Consider the following 6,037-nt stretch of genomic DNA (forward strand, 5'->3'; position numbering starts at 1 on the left):
AAGGAAAGAAATTTTAGGTACTGACCAGGTGATAGACTTGAAATTTGCCATCACAACACATATTTACAAAAATGTACTAGGGATTTTGTACTAGGTATTGAACCCAGGGGCATTCTACCTCTTAGCTACAACTCAGAACTTATTATTTTTAATTTTGAAACAGTCTCAGTAAGTTGCTGAGAGTCTTGCTAAATTGCGGAGGCTGGCTTGAAACCTGCAATCCTCAGCCTCCCATGCAACTTTTGACATCCTTATAATTAAACTCAACCTTCCATGGAGCTGATCACATTATCTAATGATTGGGAAAGGCAAAACAAAACATAGGCGGCCATGCATGCACACACACACACACACACACTCTGTTTTGGGTTAAAATCTCTTTTGATCTAACTACCTGATTTTTCTGGATTTCTCTCACAAAGTTTGCTTTTTGCCCTCATCCTGAGTGCTGGGTCAAGCCTTGTTCTGACACTTGGGGTCTTTCCTCCACCTGGCCTTCCTGGCCCCTGCTTGACCTCTGGGTATGAGGTACTTCCTCTGCTGCATGCATGGCTCACATCTTCACCCATTGGCCAGGAGTCAGGAGAACCAGGCAGAGTCCTCTTATCACCCCAGGCTTTGCCCATCCCTCCAGCCCCGGAGGCAATTCTCCTTCTTTTCTGGGCCACCACACACTCCTGGGTCTCCCCCCACCACTCACCCTGGGTCACCAAAGGGCTCTAATTCCCATGTTCTTTTTACTGAAGATACCATGTTGACATTTCATTTCCTTTGTAGGTACCCTTTGCACTCTTTGAGTCATGTTCAGCAAAAAGTTGAGGCATTATTGAAACGCACATGCACACAAACTGTCTATAGCATGGAATTCTGAAAAGTGGAAGGCACAGGCTTAAGCCTGTCCCTCCGGTTTTGCAATCTTCACCCCCGGCCTTTCTTCCTCACTTCTTTTACCCCAGCAGAAACCTTCCACTCCAGGCCTAAGGGTTTTCCACCTTCCATGTAAAGAGAAAGGTGGACTTTAGTCTTTCATTCCCCCTACTCTCTACTTAACAGAAAAAAAGAGAAAGAAAGAAAGAATGAAAAGGAGAGGGAGAGAAGAAGGAAGGAAGACAAAACCCAAACCTTCTGTGGTTTGAATCCTCCAAGATACTGCTTCAAATTTTAAAGCTTGGGTTTGGGAGGCCTCCCGGGCCCTGGCTCTTTTTCCTCTCAAATGTCTGACACTTCTGTTTCCCCTGGTTTCTGCTCTTTCCCTGAGGGATGCTGGACTTCAATAAATGTAAAGTCTTAGAGCAGCAAGAATTACAGTAAATCAGAAATAAATTGAATATAGGAGTTTTTTTTTTAATGTTATTTATGGTACCTCCTAAGGTGGGAGGTGGTGGGATCAGCAGATGACTGCAGTGACCTAGAAGGTGAAACATTGTCTTGGAAGGTCAGGAGAAATCCAGAGGGGCAAGAGGCTTGGGTAAAGGGACTGGAGAAAAATCGGTAAAAATGAAATATCTTGAAGCAGAGCAAAAATCTGTAAGCAAGAAATTGATAGTTTAGAGGTTGGAAAGACAAGTGCCCTAGTGTCCCACCAAACCAAAGAAGCAAAGATAAGACCAGCTGGGTAGACATGCAACTCAGACACTCAGGGATACAAGAGAGACAAGAGGAGGCATGGCAGAGGAGCTGTACTAGGTACAAGTGTCCCCTCCCTCTCCCTCCCAAATTAAAGTTCCTTGCAGAGTCTTAGAGTATTTGGAAATAAAGTGGTGGCAGATGTAATTTTTTCGAGGGTGGGGATATTAGCATTGAACCCAGGAACACTCTACCTCTGAGCTACACCCCAGACCTTTTTATTTTCTATTTTTAAAAAGATCTCTCTGATTTGCTGAGGGCCTTGCTAAATTGCTGAGGCTTTCGTGGAACCTGCAATCTTCCTGTCTCGGTCTCCCAAGTACGGGGATTACAGGCATATACTTTTGTGCCTAGCACATATTTAATTTTAAAACACAGGTGACATATCATACCCTCTTGCAGGTTGCTGGAGAGAATCTGGAAAACTGGACTTAAAGGACTTCTTTTTTCAAGAAACTTGGTAGATACAAGTGGGGAAGCCAAAGATGGCCCAGAGAAGGACTGAGGCAGAAGGGCCTCTGTCCTCAGTGCTGTGTGGACCTGAGGGACACTGCTCCATTCAGCGAATGCCTGGAGATGGGGAAGCTGTATGTCCTCTCCTCTTTTTCCTTAATATTGAAGGAAATCTTGAATCCATGAACAGAGAAGAAATTTTCATCTTCTTTCTGTCTATCTCTGTTCAATAAAGTTTACTTAAGAGTTTACTTATAGAAGAGTCTGCTAAACTGTTCTTTTTTTAACATTATCTTTAATCTCAACCAGAGTAATATATGTATTTTATATCATATACCAGCGCACACAGGCACACACACACATACACACACACATACCATATTCACATATGTACACACAGAATGCATTTCCCATAAAAAGAAATTACTCTTATCAAATATAATTTATTCTTATATTTTGTTTTGTTTTGTTTTACTGGTACTATGGACTGAAACGAGATGTATTCTACTTCCAAGCCTAACTCCCAGCCCTTCATTAAAATTTTTAAATTTTGAAGCTAGGTTGCTAAAATTTCAGCTACATTGCAAGGCTGGAACCTCTGATCCTTCTGTATCAGCCTTCCAAGTACTGGTATTACAGGTATGTGCTGTCAAACCTGGCCCTTTATATGTTCTTTTCGTTTTATAATTTTTAATTGGTCCATAAGAACTGTGTACATTAATGGGCGACATGATGATATTTCAATGCATACATACAATGTATGATGGTTAAAGCAGGGTAACTGGTATATTCATTACCTCATTTATCATTTTCTTTGTGTTGAATTGTCATCAACTATAGATATCAAACTGCAACCCTGTATCTATTAACCATTCTGGCTTTATGTCTCATCCCCCCAAACTTCCCAGTCTCAGATAACCTCTGTTCTGCTGTATGCTTTTAGACACCAACTCTCCCTACAAGGGAGAACATGTGGTATTTATCTCTCTGTGTCTGTTTTACTTCCCTTAATAAAGTATCCACCAAGCTCATGTATACTGCCACAAATGACATGATTTCATTATTTTTATGGATGAATAGGATTCCATTGTTCATATATACCTATTCATCTGTTAATGACTATCTTAGGTGCTATCTTAGGTTGCTACAGCATCTCATGTAGATCTTGAGAAAGCTAGATCAGGGGATCCGCAACGGCGTAGATCCCCCATGAAGAATGTCTAGCATTCCTTTCTTCAAAAAATTATTTTAGAATTATTTGGATTAATATGTATAATTGGAATTTTATGTATAAACATTATAACTAATACTGATGGGCAACGGCTTGTGAGAGACTCAGACAGCAAAGATTTTTTCCCAAGGATAAAGTTTGGGCCAAACATTAAGTTCAAACTGACCTTAGTTTAGGCCAATATATAAGATTAAGTTTGAGTCAGCCTTGTGAAGTGAGACAAAGTGTACTATGATTATTTAAATGTCTGACACCCTTCCCTGAAGTCTGTAAATAGTAACTTTTCCTATCCTTGGAGATCCTGATTGCATGGCTATGCCCTTGCTTTTCTGCCAAAAAAGGAAGTATAAAAATTGTAACAAATCCTGAATAAAATGGAGAAGCTTGAATCTGATCTTGTGTGGCAGTTCTCTCGTCGACCTCGGCTTTCTCTCACCAACACACGAACCTCGACTCTTGCTAGGGCTGGACCCTGGCATTAGGTGACTCTGTAATCTTGGCCATTGTGAATAGTGCTGCATCTAAACTTGTAAATGTAGATAGATCTTTTCTGCATACTAAATGACTTTTGGTGGGATAGATACTTAGTAGTGGAATTGCTGGATCGTATGTAGTTGTATTTCTCGCTATTTGCAGGGACCTTCAGACAGTTTCCCATAATGTCTGAACTAATGTACATTCCCACCAATGGTGTATGAAAGTTCCCCTTTCTCCAAATCATAGGTCATATTTATTATTTTTCTCTTTCTGACTTTGATGATCATTTTCCTTGTTGTACAGATCCTGTTTATATTGATATAATTTCGTTCATCAGTTTTTGCACTTGTTGCCTATGTTTTTTAGTATATATCCCAAAATCGTTCTCCACATTAATGTCTTGAAACATTTTTCTTATTTTTAAAAATATTTTGAGCCTTATATTTAATTCTCTGATCTATGTTGAGTGGAATTTTGTATATGGTAAGGCATATGGGCCTGGTTTCATTCTCCTATATAAGGGGTTTGAAAGACTATCTTCTTTTATGTATTTGCTTAGTTCTTTTATGTATTTGCTTTTAGTAAGGTAAGATGATACCTCACTACAGTTTTGATTTTCATTTCTGTGGTAGTAACACTGAGCTTTTTTTTCCTTTTACCTACTGGACATTTGTGTATCTTCCTTTGAGAAATGTCTCTTCAGATCATTTGCTCATTTTAATTGAATTATTCACATTTTATTTTTGTTATTGCATTGAGTTCCTTACCTATTCTGAATATTCATCTTTATCAGATAAATAATTGACAAATATATTTCCATTTTGTAGGTTGTTTCTTTGTGCATGTGTGTATATGTGTGTGTGAGTGGGGGATACTGTGGATTGAACCCAGAGGCATTCTACCTCTAAAATACATCTCCAGTCCTATTTTATTTTTTATTTGGAAACAGGATCTTACTAAGTTGCTAAGACTTTCACTAAATTTCTGAGGCTGGCTGCAAAACTATTATCCTCCTGTCTCAGCCTCCCAAATCCTGGGATGACAAGAATTCACCACCATACCCTGCTTTTAGGGTGCTTCTTAACTTTGATGATCATTTTCCTTGTTGTACAGATCCTGTTTATATTGATATAATTTCGTTCATCAGTTTTTGCACTTGTTGCCTATGTTTTTTAGTATATATCCCAAAATCGTTCTCCACATTAATGTCTTGAAACATTTTTCTTATTTTTAAAAATATTTTGAGCCTTATATTTAATTCTCTGATCTATGTTGAGTGGAATTTTGTATATGGTAAGGCATATGGACCTGGTTTCATTCTCCTATATAAGGGGTTTGAAAGACTATCTTCTTTTATGTATTTGCTTAGTTCCTTTGTTAAAAAATCAGTTGAATGAAAATACATGGATTTATTTCTGTTTTCTATTCTGTTATATTGTTCTATGTGTATGTTTTCATGCCAGCACCATGCTGTTTTTGATAATTTGGGGTTACATTATTTTTTGAAGACAAGTATTATGATGTCTCTAATTTTTAGCTTTTTGCTTAGGATCACTTTGGTTATTTTGTATGTGTGGTTCCATATTAATTTTAGTAGTGTTATTTCTATTTCAATAAAAAAATGACTGTTGTTTTGATGGCAATTACATTAAATCTGTAGATAGCTTTCAGTAGTATGGACATTTTCACAGTATTAATTCTTCCAATCCCTGAAAATGGGTGTCTTACTGTGTGTGCGTGTATGTGTGTGTGTGTGTCTGTGTGTGTGTATGTGTGTGTCCTCTTCAGCTTTATTCATCAGTATTGTATAGTCTTCACTATAGAGTTTTCCTTCTCCTTCATATTATTTGTAAATATTTAATTTTTAAATTATTAATTGAATTGTTTCTTGATTTTTGTCAGCTAGTTTATTTATTTATTTTTGGTGGTATGGTGGGGGGGGGTGAAACCCAGGGGCATTCTACCTCCAGGCTACACCCCTAGCCCTATTTTTATAAGAAACTGTGTCTCCTTACATTGCTGAGAGCCTCACTAAGTAGCTGAGGCTGGCTTCGAACCTGTGTGATCTTCCTGTCTCAACCTCTCAAGTGCTGGGATTATAAGCATGCACCACCATGCCTGGTTAGCTAGTTTATAATTGATGTTTAAAAACACTAATGATTTTTGTGTGTTGATCTTCTATTATGAAACCATACTGAATTCTTATGTACCTTCTAATTTTTTTTTTATGGTGGAGTCTTTCCTATTTTT

The sequence above is a fragment of the Muscardinus avellanarius genome, assembly GCF_963383645.1.
Source record: "Muscardinus avellanarius genome assembly, chromosome: 12".
Lineage (NCBI taxonomy): Eukaryota > Metazoa > Chordata > Mammalia > Rodentia > Gliridae > Muscardinus > Muscardinus avellanarius.